At 36.8% G+C, this 17,571-nt stretch overlaps 1 protein-coding gene across 1 annotated transcript in view; it reads left to right on the forward strand.

Moving 5' to 3' along the window:
- Nucleotides 1–309: 309 nt before the first annotated feature.
- The window catches only part of LOC133848539 (uncharacterized), a 51,762-nt gene continuing 34,500 nt past the window's right edge, over nt 310–17,571 (forward strand). The window contains exons 1-2 of the mRNA XM_062284155.1: nt 310–861; nt 9,085–9,133. The gene's annotated coding sequence lies outside the window, so the exon portion shown is untranslated. The remainder of the gene's footprint in view (nt 862–9,084; nt 9,134–17,571) is intronic.

Here is a 17,571-nt window from a genome sequence, read left to right on the forward strand (position 1 = left end):
TCGCTGTCGCTGTCGTTGTTGTTGTCTTTGTCGTTTTGTGCGTTTGCAATGCGCTGCCCGCAGTCGCCAGCTCTGCATTGGCTTTCTTATTGTGCTTGACGACGCAGCTTTCTCTGCTGCTGTTGCTGTTGCTGTTCTTCTGCGAGGTCGCTCTCTGAGCTCAGCTCAGCTCAGTTCTTGTCGCTGTCGCTGCTTCTGCTTCTGCCGCTGTTGCCGTTGCCGTTGCTGTTACCACCGCTGTTCGTGTTGGTGTTCGTGTGGAGACCTCTGGGAAAGGCATAAAAGTGGCGCACTCGCTGGCCCACCAGCCATTGCGCGTAATGCAATTGAAGTGCTAACAGCGTCTCGTCTCAGTCGCATCAGCAGCAACAGTAGCAGCAGCAGCAACAGCGTGGACATATCTTCAGTTCTTTTTTTTTTTGGTTTGGTTGAGAATCTCAACAACACAACAGCAAAGTGTACTTCCTAGTGAACTTCAAACTACAAATTGTGTGTGCAAGATTGCAACATTTGTTTCGCTTGGCGGATACTTCCTTCTGAGTTTCCCCCAAATTCGCCGCTCTGCAACAAAAGTGCTTCGAAAGTGTAAAAGTGCAAGCATCTCTTAACTTTTTTTTTTTGTCTTTGGTCTGTTTTACCAACAAACAACAACAACAACTGCAGCCAAAGCAAACAACAAAACGGCAAAAAAAGTAAAGAAAAGAAAAGAAACAAACACAAAACAAGAAACGCGAAAGGATTCTCGCTAAACAACTTGTAACAACTGAGAGAAAGAAAGCGTCTGCAATAACAGCAACAACAACAACAACAAGAACAAACTGTAATTCGTGATTGATCGTGCAATAAATTATTACAAAGAAGGTAAGATTTCCTTTGCTTACATTTCCCGTGAGACAAAATCCGAGTCCCAAAAGTGCTGCAATAAAAATGATCTCAAGAACCAACAACAACAACAACAATAACGTCTAATAAATCAAAGAGGATTTTTTTTTTTGTATATTTTTTTCTATGAGATTTTTCTAAGAAGTGTTGAAAATGCAACAAAAAAATTAGTACAACTATATAAATAAATAAAAACATAACTTATAATATATAATTTCAAAAAATAAAATAATAAAACTTAAGAATTGCAATGTTTGCAAATATGACACAAAATTGATCAACATATAAAATAAATACTGAAAATGCAAGAATAATTCAGTTTATTAAAAGGATACTTAAAAACACCTAACTAATATCTTTTTTTTTGTTGATCTCGCATAAAATATAAAACCTTTCCTTAAAAAATAAAAATTAAAATCCATTAACTAAAATAAAAATAGAAAATCGAATATATAATATGGAAAAGTAATATGTGATTTAGCTGCCTTGGCATCTAGATTCTTATTAATGATTATTTCATATGAAATATAAATTTCCATAAAAATAAATAAATTAATAATAATAAAAAAGAATTATTACTAATAAAAGATAAATTTAAAATAAAATAATATGAATTTCAAATAATGATGTTGGAAAATAAAATGTAATTTTCATATTTATGATGACTTGAAAATATAAATGAATCGAATCATTTAAATGAAAGCAATAAAAAATCATTTCATGTGAAAAACGCATATTAACATTTTCAATGAATGCAACAAAATATCAAATTACTCTCTTATTAAAAAACATATCAAACTATTTTTGCGCATAAATCAATAAATTTTTGTTATTCTTGCAATGCTCAGCAATAAAAATGATTTTTATGTGTCGTAAACACATTTCGAATATTACAGATGAAAATGCACTTTATTAGTTGTTGATGATGGTAACTATATTCAGTGTTGTTCTTCATTGATTTTTATTGTTTGCACTTGAATTGCATTTGAAATGCAGGCGCTAAACAAAAGACTTAGGCAACGAACTTGCGTTGACCAAATGCCTTGCATTTGCACTAAAAATGAATGCAAAATTATGTATGCGTAAGAGGCCAGTGTGCGAATGTGTATGTGTGTATGTGTGTGTGTGTGTGTGAAAGAGTTGCCCCTTTTCCCTGTTGCGACATTTTCAATGCATTGGAAAATGCAGTTGATAATTTTTCCCTCGCTCTGACTCTGTTTGTTTGTTGCTCAACTCTTTTCCTTTTGCTGCTTGCTTCGTGCTTTTTTTTTATTATTATTTTAATGCTTGCGCTTTATATTTTCTGTTAAAGTCATTAACGCAATTAACCGTTATTACCGCGGCCGCCATCGTCGACGTCGACGTAGCCGGTCACCCAATTCATTAGGAAAGCATTTAGTTTAAGAAAAAAAGCTGAGCGAGAGAAGGCGAGAGAAGGAGAGAGAAAGAACGCAGCAAAAAGCAACGGGCCAAAGCATGAGAAACGCATTAAAAAAAAAAAAAACGAAGCAGAAGAGAAAAAATGCGCACGCAGAAGAAAAAAAAAAAAGAAGTCAAATGCGGAGCAGCAGTCGCAGCAGCCCGCCAAGGCAGCGCCTTACCCCACTTTACCCCACCCCACAACAAACAGTGGCACACACACACGCACACACATTGCACCTCGCCATTGAGACCGGCGTCTTGTTTTATGGCTTTTCACACACACACACACAAACAGAGAACATCTCGGGCAGAAGCCAAAAAATGTTTAACTTGACTTTGTTGAAATTAAAGTTTATTGTTTCTGTTGTCGTCGTCGTCGTCGACGTCGACGTCGACGTCGACGTCTTGATGTTCTCGCCGCCCCGGAAATAACGTAATAATGTTGCATAAAAATGACTTGTTGTTTTATAATCGAATCGTAAAAACGCTGAAAAAAACGAGAACTTAAAGCGGACCGCCCGCCTGGTCAAGACGGGGCTTAAGAACAATTTACAGAACGAAACGCGTTGCACACAGCACTCAGTACAAACAAAAGACTTAGGCAACGAACTTGCGCAGCAGGCAACCATTTGCATTAGATGTTCTCTCTCGCTGTTCGCTTTAATTAAACCATGCACATTTCATGGCAAATGAATGTAGTTTTTCTGTCGTTAGCTGTCATCAGTCATTCGGCTGTTGTTGTTGGTGTTGTTCTTGCTCTTTTGCTGGCCGCCGGCGCCCCGATTTCATGTGGACCGTTTCCGAGGCGATGCGTGTCGGCAGCTGCTACAAAACTGACCCAAATCTGCCACAGCCAAGCGCAACACCAAAAAACGAAAACCAACAACGAAAAAAAAAAAAAAGATGCCAGCAACAACTCGAACTAAACGTTAAGCGCTAAAAGCTTTTGCTGTAGTTCGATTTGTTGTTGTTGTTGTTGGCCCACTTTTCAATGCGCCTCGCATTTGTCGGCTTTTTCCATTCGTGTGGCAATCAAGTTGCCAAGTCGCAAAGTCGCAAAGTTCTTGTTGCGGAAATTGATGAAATCGATGTTCATTAGATTAGAATAAAGTACACGACACGAGTCCGACACAAGCGAATGTGAATGACAGTCTAAAGACGCTTCAAAGGGTCACAGCAAAAGCGCAGAAGAACCCCGAAGAAGAGGAAGAGAAACTACTATAATATTAAGTACGATATTATTGAGGAAAAACTGTTTTGCAAATTGTAGCATCGAGTTTTAATATTCGCTTAAACTAACATAATTACAAGAAATTCAAATTTATTATTTTTTTTTTATACTCGTATTAAATCTAGTCATAAATAATAAATTTCAATTACAGAAAAAAAGCATGTTGTTATTACAAAAGCATTTTCCATCAAGAAAATTCAACTTGTAAAAGTAAAAATAAATAAATAAATAAGTTCAAGGTTCACTAAACCATAAAAATCTATCAAAAAGTAATAAAAAAAAAAACGAATTTCAAAAGTTTTAAAAAGAAAATGAAGCGAAATGTTTGAACATTGATGAATTTACTATGCAGATTATATTGAGAAATCAATTCTACTCAAATTGTTAACCAATTTAAATATAAATATAATTTGAAATGATGCTTAGAAGTTCAGAAAATATAAAAAGGATCATTTATTAGTTTACAAAAATAGTTTATAGTCAATGAAATTACAAAGTGGAGAAGAGTTTGATAGAGTTTCTCAATTAGAAGAAAATAAATGCAAGCCTCAATTGAGAAATAAATTCCATTTAAATTAACAAGAATTTAAAATGTATTTATAAATTATGCTCATAATAGAATTTGTATATTTACAATTATAATCATCAATCATCTTTAATGAATTACTTGATTTTTGACAATTTTCTAATCTTAAAACAAAAAAAAGTCATCATAAGTCAACAAAGCTGAGCAGAAATCAAAGAATTTACAATTTAGAAAATTTGCAATTATTTATTTATAGTACGTTACTTTATATTTTTGTTGTAATTATTTACATGCGACTTTAAATGTCTTCTATCAAGGAAATGCAATTTCACAGCAGAGAAAATCTTGCAGACATTTGAGCTTTGATGAGTTTGCAGTTTTGTCTGGAATTTGAAAACCTGGCGAGAGCAAGTCGTAGAAATTAAAGTCGCAGCTAAATTGAGAACAAGTGCAATAAACTTAGCTTAGAGTAAGCAACGTTTTATTGAAGTGCAATTCAATTTGTAATCAAGTTGCAATTAAATGCGATAAAGCTAAACTTGAAGAGAGAGAGAGAGATTCGTTTCCCACTCGTGTTGCAAGTTGTGTTGCATCAGTTGGAAGTAGTTCGGATTTGCCGCTTCGCTGCGTCTCAAAATTTGAGTGTGGCACAGTTTTGTCAGTGTCTGTTGCTGACCCAGTTTGTTGCAACCATTTGTGGCAAGCACCTGTTTTGCGACAATACACCAAGTGGAATTTGCGCGCAGCTTAGTTGATTTTTTTTTCCTATTTTTCTGTTTTTTTTTTCGGCAAAGCGAACAAACAAAGTGAAGTGAAGAGACTCTTGTGTTCACACCTTGAGCTGACAAATTCGAGTGGCTGTTGAATGGTCAGCGATACAGCGATTGTGAATCTGAGTGAGTGCACTCGAAATCATTCAGCAAACAGCAAACAGCAAAAAAAGAAGAGAATACCAAAAAAAAAAAAAAAGAACTGAAGAAGCAACCGAAGACTGTTCCAATTCAGCAATGTGTGTGGATGATGACGAAGATGATGATGATGATGATGATGATCTGGCACTTTCCTCGTTCCAGCTGAAATATTTTCGTTTTCTTTTGATGATGATAATGGGGCAGTAAACAGAGTATATACTATATATCTATCTGTGCTATGCTATGCTATCTATGCTAGTCAACGGTTCTTTTTTTGGCTTTTGTTTCGTTTATTTTTTCTCCACTCTTTTAGTTCCCATTATGAATTTGGTTTGTCGACTGCGTGATGAATTGGGTCAGCATTATTATTCAGCCTCCCAAAACAAAAAAAAGAAAAGAAGTTCCAGAATTCTTTCCTCAAATGAAAGTAGTCGAGTGGCACTTTTTACTAACTATTTAACTTGGCTTTCGCTTAGCCTTTAGTCATGGTTTTTATTTTTGTTCTGCAATTAGCATATGATCTAATGCTTGTAATAGTCGAGAGTTTTGTCTCGCTTTTCTCTCCTCGTTTTAATGGCCAATTTTGAAATGCTTACGCTTGTTAAGACTTAACTCTTATCTGTCCGCTGTCCGCTGTCTGCTGTCTTCGCTCTCATCAATCAGCAACTCGCTTGATTAGCACCCACTGAATATTCTTGTCTTTCTTTTTGGTTTTGGCATTTGATTGAATGAGTCATCAACAGAAGAGCTCAACTCAACTCAACTCAACAGCAACTCTTAACTCAAGCTGTCTCCGCTGGGCGTGCTGCTTTTGTGCTTGATGGATTAGCAAGTTCTTGAGGCCTTGTGTGTAGCACTTCCCCAAATCAAGTTGTTGTCGCTCGCTCGTTCGGTTTCTTATTGTTGTTGTTGTTATTGTTGTTGTTGGTGGCAAAGCAAATGCGTGAAAGTGTTCCCATTTCGAGTGTCATTTTCAAGTTGCCAGCGATCATGATGATCATGATGATGATATCATTGCACTTGACGTGTAAATGTCTGCTTATATATATTACATTTATAAGTCTGTGTGTGTTTGTGTGTGTATAAGAATTACTTATGTACTTTTTTTAAGGCATGTTACAGGCAGAAGAAGTCATTTTCGAACCCGTAGAGTATAAATATTCTTGATATCCGGCTGTCTGTCTGTCCATTCGTATGAACACTCAGATCTCAGAAACTATAGGAAATAGAGGCTTAGTTGATATCTTTGGCTGATATCTCTAATTTGATATAAATATACCAAATATAGTCTTAGATATATTTTAGTATTGTTTTGGTATATTCATTTGGTACATTTTTAGAATAATATCGCAGTGCATTGCCTTCATATTTTTGTATTTTTGTGGTATTGTTCGGTATGTTTTTAGAATAATACCGCACTGCTTTGACTATATGCAAAATGGGTATATTTTGAATGCATTACTATATCAATATACCAAATATGGCATTCGATATATTTCAGTATTTTTGCGGTATATTAATTTGGTAAATATTTTTAAAATAAATTTAAAATAATTTTCTTTTATAAAGAATGAATAGCCTTTGGTATATTTTAGTATTTTTGTGGTATATTATTTGGTATATTTTTAGAGTAATACAAAATGCGTACCGGGTATCTCAGCTTTCTTACTTCTTGTATTTGCCTGTGCTTGCGCTCATTTAATGGGCAGCAAACAGTTTTTAATGAGCTCAACTGTAATTGGACTTTGGGCGCATGCAAATGCGATTCATTGCCGTGTGAGTGAGTGTGAGTTTGTATGTGTGTGAGTGTTTGTAAAATTATGTTTGTGGAGTATGCGAATGTGTGCTGTTGTGCACCGTTCGCTCGCTCGCTTCTTCTTCTTCTTCTCGCTTCTCGCTCTCTGCGCTTCGTAGAATTTTCTGTGGAAATTGGAGCAAGTTGGCAACGTGAAGCGTGGCAGCTCAGCGAGGCGTTGCACATTTGCATGCGGCCTAATAAAAAATGAAGAAAAGCAAGTGCTCGCCATAAGTTTGTGTCTTAAGTCTTTTGTTTGCAATCAAATAGAAAGCAAAACATTTATTGCTACCGTTGCTGCCGTTGCTGCCGTTGCATGTCACCAAGTTGCCTCGATTTAATTGTTTTCGTTTGCAGCTGTTAGTTTAATTACTCAGCATGCAAATACATACATATATACATACGTATGTACTATATATAAAGCGATATATAGATGGAGATCTGATGTTGGTTTAGTTGCTGGCATCCGCTCGTTTCTTTTTGCACTTTCCACACACGATTGAATGATGACTTGGGCGACCGTGTTGCCACATGCAACAGCCGGAGTCGCAGCGTATATCAATAACCCATTAGACGAAGACTCTGAGTAGTAGATACCGTTACGCAGCAACTTTTCCAAGCGATAGAGAGAGAGAGAGAGAGCGGAGAGTGGAGAGCGACAGTTAGCGGGGCTTACAAGCCAAAGAACATGTTCGAAACCAGAATGAAGCAAACACACACACACACACACACACACACACACACACATGCCACAACGTGGCTTTAATGATGATGACAATGGCCACGACTCGAAGTCGACGTCGTCGTCGTCGCTGACCACCAAATAAGTTCAAATATGCATTCAGCAGCGCTGAGAAAATGATGATCAAAGCCGAAAGAAAAGTAGCTTAAATTAACAACAACAAAAAAAAACCAAAACAAACTTGTTCTTCTCTCTCGGTCTCGCTTTTAAGCTGATTGTTATTATGATCAGATTCGGGAATAACTAATAATTAAGGCGCATTGTTTGGCTCCCAAACAACAACAAAAAAAAATAAAAACTAGCTGCACTTTGCTGCACACAGCATAAAGAAAGCAGCAGCAGAAAAACTTCAGCAGACGCAGCTGGATGCAGCTTATTAAAAGAAACGAAAAGAAGAAAATCAAAAACTTTTTATCAAGTTGCTTTTGATTTACGACGCAGTCTGGGAATTAAGACAAAGCTTTGCAGCTTTTTTAATGAATGCCCCCAGCTGCAAGCAATTTGTAAGCATAACTGAATACAATCAAAAAGCATTTGGAGACAATAGCAAAATCATCAAATGGAAAACTGCGTAAAATGCGACAGATAGATAGAATTAATTAACTAGAGAGCAAAAGTCTTACATCTAATTTAAACTTTCGATAAACGTTTTATAAAACTTTAAACTATTTATATTTCATTACGAAACTTTTCAACTTTCCTAAAAACTTAACTATTTGTACATCATTCCATATAGTTTAAAAATAAGTTAAGACACTAAGTTAACTTTTGCAATTCAATTGATTTAAATGTAATAACTATTTTGTTTCCTTCAAATTCTTTTCGTATTTCAGTTTGAATTACAACTTCAAACTTTCTGTAAAAGTCAACCACAAAGTGAACTAATTTAAAGTTATTCAACATAATTGAAAATATGTTAAGATTTTTATTGATTTGAATTCAATATTTCATTTTCGAAAGCAGTTAATCTGTCCTATTAATTAAATTATTTTTATTTGACTTATTATTTGAAGCATATAATTGATAAAATGTTAAGATCTTTATTATCTTTTACAATTTAAATTAAATATTTCTTTTCCGAATATAGTTAAACTTTCTTATAAATTCCACTATTTGTATTTCATTCTATATAATTGAAAAAAAGTTGAAAGCTTTCGCAAATTTAATGTGATTTAAACTGACATAGAAAAAGAAAAAAATGTTAAAGTTAGTCAGCACTTTGGGCTTCAAGTAGAAATTGATGCATAATTATTGAGTGAGGGAAAGCTGCACATGAAAAACTCAGTCAATAGTTGTTAGGAAAAAGCACTTGGCAAATGGAGGTCGAGAGTTCGCATATTGAAATTCTAGTTGCGAGTTATTTTTTTTTTGTATTTTTTTTTTGTGCTTCATCGTCTCTGTGCGATTTGTGTTGAAGTGTATTTTGGTTAGGAATCATGTCAAGTCGATTGATGAATGTAAATTGGACATGTCCTGACATGACTTTGCATGTTTTTGTTTAAGTATTTGCATAAACCGCGAAAACTGTGTCACTAACAAATTGCATTTCTTTTATTTTTCCACGTCTCGTTGCAGTTGACGCACTTTGAAGCTGCAGCAACAACAACAACAAAAATACTTAAAGGTAAGTTTTATTTGTTGCTTGATTTGCTTGTTGTTTGAGTTGAACTTGACTTTGATTTTAGCGCGATGCAACGCAACGTTGTCGACTATTTATAAGTCAGAGCCGCAATCAGTTGGCAATTAGTCACTCAAACTGACTGACAATGATTGCGCCGGTTGCAAGCAAACGTAGCAAACGTTGACGTTGCAAGTTGGCCATACTTCACAATTAGGGCGCTGCAGAGATAAATGTCAGTGTGGCTTTGCTCACCAACTAATTGACGATTGCAGTTCCAGTTGCAACAGTTGCAGCTGTGGCAGCAGCAGCATCTTCTTTCGCTTTGGCGGCAGCGTTGGCGGCTCTGCGGCAATGACATTGAGTAATGCGAGCAACGCTTTAAAACGTTTGCTGCGCTTTTGATTTGGACTAGCCAAGCCGCGAAAAACGCGCTCTTGACGACTGCCCAACAATTAACTGCCGCTGCTTCTTCTTCTCCCGTCTCCCGTCTTCGTCTGCGTCTCCGTCATCTTCTTTTGCTGACAAAACGAAAATGAATTGCCGCTTTCAAAATAGCAAAAGACAAAAGCAGACGGCGAACAATTTTCAGCCAAACAACGCCCCGAAGTTCAGTCTCAGCTCTGCAGCTGGGCGCGTCTCTCTCCCTTCTCCCACCCTCTTCTCCATCGCTCTCTTGTTGCGTCTAATTTATTATCTGATGCAGCTGTAAGATGCATCTTCATGCCTGCCCAGTTGCAATGCGTTGTGCGCCGCGCCCATCATCGACAACATTCGTTCGTTCGTTCTTCTTTTCTTTTCTTTTCTGCTCGCTGCCATCGCAATTAATTTCTATGTCTATTTTTAATTCCCCCTCCCGCCCATCTCCACACTCCACACTCCCCGCCCCCTTGATTATTGTTAACGGTGCTTGGGGCTGTGGGCGTTGCCGCTACACTTTGCCACTTTGCATCAATATTTTGATGTGACTTGTGCATAACACAAAAGACTCAGGCAACGAACTTGCTTTTGCGTTCGTCTCTCTTTCTTTGCTTAGCACTCGAAATGACTTAAGCGGCAAACTTGCTCGCACCGCCACTTGGGTGACTTAGGCAACAAACTTGCGCATTTTTATCGAGAAAAAGACTTAAGCTGCGAACTTGCACAAAAGACTTGCACAACGAACTCGCTTATTTTCGTTTCATTCATTTCATTTCATTTCATTTCATTTCATTTTAAAGTTTACTTCTTGCTTTTGATAGACACCGAAAAAAGACTTGAACAACGAACTTGCGCCGGCAGTGACTTAAGCAACAAACTTGCTCGACGTTTTCAACAACAACAAAACCAAAGACTTAAGACACGAACTTGCCGCAGTATGCCGCTGCACTTGCTATGCTGCACTAATTAAGCCATGCCTCCCCGTTCACCTCCCTTCGCTTGCTCCTCGGTTGTCAAACGTTTTTTCTATTGCTGCTGCACCAGCAACAGTTGCTGTTGGTATGAGGAAGTTGTTGCTGCTGCCACAAAGAAAATTGTGTGTGTATCAGTCGCTTGTATCGCGTTGCCACAGCGTTGCCACAATTCGTTGGCCATTCTTTAGCTGCGCTTTGCTTCATTTCACATTAGTTGTTGCTGCAGCTGTTACCGCTGTTGTTGTTGTTATTGTTGTTGTTGTATTTCTTTTGCTATTAAGCTGCACTTTTATCTCGTTTATCACCTCGCATACATTCATTTCCGGCTCGCTAAAGATTTCGCTTTGTTTTCGCTCGCCGCTTTCTATATCTATCTATCTGTCTTCTTCTTCTTCTTCGTAGTCTTCTTCTTCTACTACTCTCTTCATTTTTTGTGTTGTTGCACGTTAACGCTTCACTAATCGCCTCAATCATCAGTCATGTGGCATCTTGACTCTCCTCATCCCCCGTCTCACTCCCACTTTGCACTCCCACTTTATGCTGTCAACGATTTTTCATGCAATCACATCGAAGGCATCTCGCAAATAGCTGTCACATTGATTTATTATCGATAATTCAGCGTGGAAAGCTGGCAATGTGTGGCATGCGGCAGCCAATTAGTGTGTCTAATCAATTACTTCAACCGCTAGCGATAAACGATCGCTATGTTTAATCGCTGTGCAGTTAATTGTCGTGTTATCGATATGCCATAGACTGCTGATAGCATTGAGAAACTTTTCAACCGTTGCATCGATAACTTATCGATAATCTATGGATAGCGATTAATTTGACTGAACAGCGTTTCTTTTTTTTTGACTTCAGTCGCTCTACACTCAAATTGTATACATCGATAACTTATCGATATTTTATCGAAGGTACTTACATTGACTGCTGCACTGTTAAGTTGAGTGGCTTTGTGTTTTTATGACTTCAGCTATTACTTTTACATATCGATAAAATATCGATAACATTTAGTTAACTGCTGCATAGTTTAGTTAATTGGCTTTGCTTCCACAAGTTTTATACATCGGTAACTTATCGATAATTTATCGATAGCACTTTAGTTAATTGGCTTTGCTTTGATCTGCTTGCCTTAACGACACCTCATATAAATCGATTTCAATTTATCGATTTTACAAAATTCAATTTCGCTTTTATTTGCTACTCGCTTCTTGTTGTTCTTTTTTTGCGGTCCTACCACAATTTTCGATTATTCTCGCTACGCTACGCTTATGGCTCATTTTTCACTCACAGCAACAACAACGATCATTACAGCTGCTCCCTATCATAATGAAGATCGAGTTAATGATGACGATGATGATGATGATGATCATTTCAAAGTGGCAATTCTTAATTTATTGTTTTCGGCTGCCCGCGAGCGTTTATTGATTCAGCTTGCCAATTATTGTGCAAATAAATTCCAAATTGCGTGCGGCAGCAACAACAATAACAACAACAATAACAACAACAACAGAGAGAATGACGACAACAAGAGTTTGCGGCAAACGTGGACAACGACAAAGTATTCCTTGCATGAACTTGCCACAATGTTGTTCTGCTTCCTTGTTGTTGTTGTTGTTGCTGCTGTTGCCAATGGCCATTCACATACATTTTTTTGTACTTTATGGTCAATTTTGAGCAAGAACAAATGGCCAACAGCGGCAACAGTCTAACAACATCCAAAGTAACGGATATGCTTGCCACAACGAATGGAATGCTGCACAACAATGCGTGGCAACAAATTGTCACACAAGCTGAGCAAAAGAGGGAAAGAGAGAGAGAGAGAGAGAGAGATCATCCTGTAAGCGAATCCTGCACAAATTAAGCAGCAAAAGCAGAGCAATGGCAAAGAGATAAAGCAATGGAGAAGCAAGAGAAGGAGGAGCAATAGCTTGTCATTTGTTTGCTCACTTTATGAAACTGCCAAGTTAGAAGAGAAGCTGCTGCCAGGCTGTCAGACTGCCAACAATGCCAACTTCATCTTCGTCTGCAACAGCAGCAGCAGCAGCAACCATAACAGTAACAGTAACAATAACTTAGCCAGCCGGCAGCAGCAGCAACTTCTCTTCTCTTCTCTTGACTGGCAGACATTGGGATTAGCATTAAACATCAGACGCAGCCCATCAATGCCAATTCCAAATGGCCAAAACAAAACAAAACAAAACAAGGCAAAGACAAAGACAAAATACAAAAGGCGAAGCCGAAGCGACGCAGTTGTATTCGCACTCACATTCGCATTCACATTCACATTCGCAGCGGAGTCGTCGCGAATGTTATGCAATTCCAGCTACTTAATGCCCATCAGTCAATCACTCCAAATGTCTGTCATCACATTTTTTCTTTCTACTTCTACATCGACTTCTCTTCGTTGTTGTTGTTGTTTGTGGCAAACACTTTTGAGCGGCACATCGCAATGCTTTGGCCATGTTCATGTAAATTGCACTGTTAATTGCAAGTGCAACAGCAACCACAACAACAACAACAACAGCAACAACAACAGCAACATCGACTGCCTGCAGCCTTGAAAATTCCCCAAACGAAATGTTAAAGCCATGTTAATTTTAATGGCGCTGTTAATGGCTTTTCCAACTCGCATTGCCAGCAAGAAAAGCTGCTTAATTGCCAGCTAGAAATCCATGTCTAACCCAAATTTAAGGTGCTACGGCAAAGTTAATTACAGCATGTACAAAACATAAGTTGAGTATTGACAAAATGTTAGAAGGCGAGTTAATTAAATTTTCGAATATTTAGCAAAGCATTTTCAAATACTTAGTTCAATGGAGAACAGTAAAAATCTATTTGAAAATTGGCATTTATCTTAAAGCTAACAATTTGATTAGTACAGCATTTAATACTACATATAATAAGTATACATAGTATTAAACTCAAAAGAATATTATTAAATTAGTATTTTAGTATAAAAGTATGAAAGTATTAAGTGTAGTAGAAAGTATTTTTTATTGGCATTTATCTTGAAGCCAACAATTGGATTTGATCTCTGTTTGATGGTTTAGAAGCTAGTACTCATAATTTAATACAGCAAATGAAAAGAATAGTATTAAATTAGTATTATAGTATAAAAGTTTAAGGTGTAGAAGAAAGTATGTTTTTATTTGATGGCTTAGAAGCTATTATTCTCCGTTTAATTCTGCAAATACAAAGTATAGTATTAACGTAGTATTATAATATTAAAATATTTTTTGAATTATTGACTAGTTTCTGGACTACTGCAGCTAATTATAAAAAAAAAGACAACACAACTCAGAAATTGTAAATAATTTTATATTTATTAGCTTAAAGATAAAATGAAAATTTTGAGCTAAAACAAGTATATTAACCATTTATTAAACAGAAATTGCCGATATGAAATATATAATTTAAAAAAGCAATGAGAACATTTTGAAGTGCATTTACAATTTAGCAAGCATAAATGGCAAACAAATTTCAATCAATTTTCTGCCCACTTAAAGCCATCAAAGATTAAATTATTAATTAAGAGCTGCCATTAAAATCTCAAACCGCAAACACAGTAGTTGAAGCTTGCCACAAATTGTAGCAAGCTGAGCTGCATTCAAATGAAATGAGCAGCTAATGAAGCTGAAATGGTTTTCGGCCAAATGCAGTGTTTATGGCCGCCAAAAAGCCGCAAGCTGCAATCGCTACACTTTCAGAGCTCTACTATCAATTGGCCAATTGAATTTGGCTGAGAGAAATTTGTTGTGAGAGAGCTGTGCACATTAGCCGAGGGCAAGCGAGAGCTAAATGGCGGGCTAAGAATTCCATTATTGGCGAGAAAGTTAGCGGCCAGCAGCCAAAAAGCAAAGTCAATCCTAAAGTTGCCAGCCATCGATCAAAGCGTTTGATCGTCCGATCGTTCGATCGATCGATTGAGGAAAAGCGATTCTAAATGCGTTTGCCCGATAAACCGGGCAAGAATCAAAGCCAAGAGGCAAGTCAACCAAATTTAGCAATTTAGCCATAAATGAAAGACCAAATTACCGAGCTCTGATCACAGTTTTAGCCAAAGAGTTGTTGGCAAACTATTTCCAGTTGCCAGTTGCCAGTTGGCAGCCGGTTGTCTTCGGACTCTGGCAGTTTAAGGCTCATTAAAAACGCCCCAAATGCACCCGCTATGGACACTGACCATACAGACCATGTTTCCAGCTCCCAACTCCATCTCCAACTCCATCTCCATCTCCAACTCCGATCCCAACTCCGGCTCCCACTTTAGGTAGAGACGAACGAACGTCTGTTGGCTTCATTATTGAAATGTGCTCATAAAATATGAGAAATAATTGCAATTATTGAGCATGCTTTTAACAAGCTGCAAAATGCACCGCAGCCCCTTTGCGGCGATTTTTTTTCATTTTTCATTTTTTTTCTTTTATTTTTTTTGTTGTCCGACACATTCTTCACTTCTTCTACACTTGCACAAAATATTGGGGCAACCGTTAAACGAATTGAACAAAGCTCAGAAAACTTTCTCATCAAGAACTTAGCGGTAAACTCGGCCTAATTATTTTTGCCAATTTTTGCGTTCTAATTAATACAACAAATATTTCGTAGTTTGTTGCTATTTCGAATTTAGATTTATTTAATAGCAAATTTGTATTTTCTAAATATATATTAGTTGCTTTATTTTATGTGCTGCTTTTATTAAAATGTCATTTCGATTATACTTAAATACTTCTTTCTAACTTTGAAATACTAAGATTGGTGTACTAAATACTAAATTTATGTAATTAATATTTAAAAAGGTTTTTCTTAATTTTACGTTTTATTTTTGCTATATTTATTTCGCTTACTAAACTATTTAAACACTTCTTTCTAACTTTAAAATACTAAGCTTGGCATTGTTAAATATTAACTTCATACTAAATTCATATTCTTAATCTTAAAATTTTTTTTTTTAATAATTTGAAATTTACTTTTTCAATTATATTTACTCACCTCGACTATCAAAGCATTTAATTCGGCATTTGTTTAATACTGTTATTTAATACTTAATTCACACTTGCAATGAATTCTTTATATAGCAAATGTTTCTTTTGTATTCTACTTTGTGTTTTTTTAACACTAAATACAGCATTGCTTCAAATAAATTTATTTTTATTTTGTTTATGCTAAATTGTTCTGCCTTAACACTAAAAATTAACGCAATGCTTAATATATAAAAATAAATTGAAATTTAATTTAATTTTAGATTTAGATAGCAAGTGAATAAATCCTAAACTCATTAGTACAGTTTGCTCACTTATATTTTCATATTTTATTCGAATTGCTCGCTAATTTCTCTCAGTGTGCGGCATTTGAGCTGCCTTTGGCAATGCGCAGTGCAACCATTTGTGGCAGATGAAGCGCCCACGCGGTCCGCCAAAAGAGGCAGCAACAGCGACAGCGACAGAGGCAGAGGCAGAGACTGAGAGAGAAGGGAAGGGAAGGGGAGAAGACAGTGTGCCCAGGTGCCCTGGTTGTCCAGGTTTGTCCAGCTGTCTGTTCCGTTCCGTTCCGTTCGGGTCTTGAGGTCCTCAAGTCTCCGAGTCCCAGGCAACATGGCATTTTTTGTGCATGTATTTGCATTTTTCATTTTATAGAAGAGAGCGAGAGGGGTGAGGGAGGGGGAAGAGGGAGTGAGGAAAGAGGAAAGAGGAGAGAAGCAGAATGTGGAGGACGTGATTGTTGTTGCTTTGCTTTGCTTTGCTTTGCTTTGCTTTGCTTTAGTTTGTTTGTCAGACTCATTTGAATGCAGTCGCTATTTATGTTTTATGCTAAAGGCAGCTCCACACGGGACAGATAACACGCAACAACAGCAAACTGTAGGGGCATCGTGCAACGTGCAACGTGGAACGTGGAACGTGCAACGTGCTACGGCGACAACACACCAAATGGGCACCGCTGCTGTTGTGACCAGTTAAGGTAATGCTTGGGTTGGCCAGTTCACATCATCATCATCTGTGTGTGTGTGTGTGCGTTACCTTTGTTTGACTTCTCTTCATCTCGCTGCCTCATCTGCCTTTTAAGGTGCGTTAACTACACACACACACACAGTTGCATTTAAATGCAAATAGTTGTGAGGCACACACACACTCAAACACACACCCTGACCCTGACAATGAACCCCTCGAGTGTGGCAGGCAGGCAGCTTATTGAGTGATTCGTTGATGCCATGTTCATAAATCACAAACCCAAAGGCAACTGTCCAACAGCTTGACAGAGAAAACATACGAGCTGAAGGGCAGCACAGACACTTGTACTTTTGAAAACTCAACGAGACAGATAGAGAGAGCGACAGGGAGCGAGTGAGACACAAAGTGTTGCAAGTGTGAAAGCGAGCATTCAATAGAAACATCAGCAGAATCGAAGAGCGAAAACAAGTTGATGTGCTTCATTAGAATTATAAGTGAAATGCAGAGAAGACTCTTCAAGAAGTGACAATAGTAGATGATCAATAATTGCATGTGTAATTTGAATTTAAACAGTAGCCACTTTATGTAAAGCAAGCCTGAGATATTTATAGTCGAGCGAAAAATACTTTTAAAGAAAGAAAAAGACAGTTGGGGAATAATATTATATTTAGAAACATTTGGAAAATGACATGAACTAAATCAAATTTATTTTCTAGAATTTCAAAGCAATTATTATTTATAATTTTAAAAAGAAAAAAAAATGAAGTTGCTAGATACAGTTTAATGGAAATACATCTGAAATATGCTAGAGAACAAATGATGAATGTTCTCTGGTTACTTGTTTATTTATTTAGTAAACAAGTTTATAAATAGTTTTAGAATACAGTATGGAAATTTGAGTGTCTCCCGAAACTAGTTCAATATAACTTTATTGTAGATGAGCATTAAATTCTTTAACCAAAACAATACAGAATATATATCTTGTTATTTCGAGATTTATTTAAGAAGATAATTTACAATTATTTCTTGCTCACATTTCCACAATTGCAAATTGAAGAAATTACAAATAGATTGATGGAATAACTGTAGCAAATTCGCAATTAGA

This window comes from Drosophila sulfurigaster, chromosome X, assembly GCF_023558435.1.
Source record: "Drosophila sulfurigaster albostrigata strain 15112-1811.04 chromosome X, ASM2355843v2, whole genome shotgun sequence".
In the NCBI taxonomy this organism is placed as follows: domain Eukaryota; kingdom Metazoa; phylum Arthropoda; class Insecta; order Diptera; family Drosophilidae; genus Drosophila; species Drosophila sulfurigaster.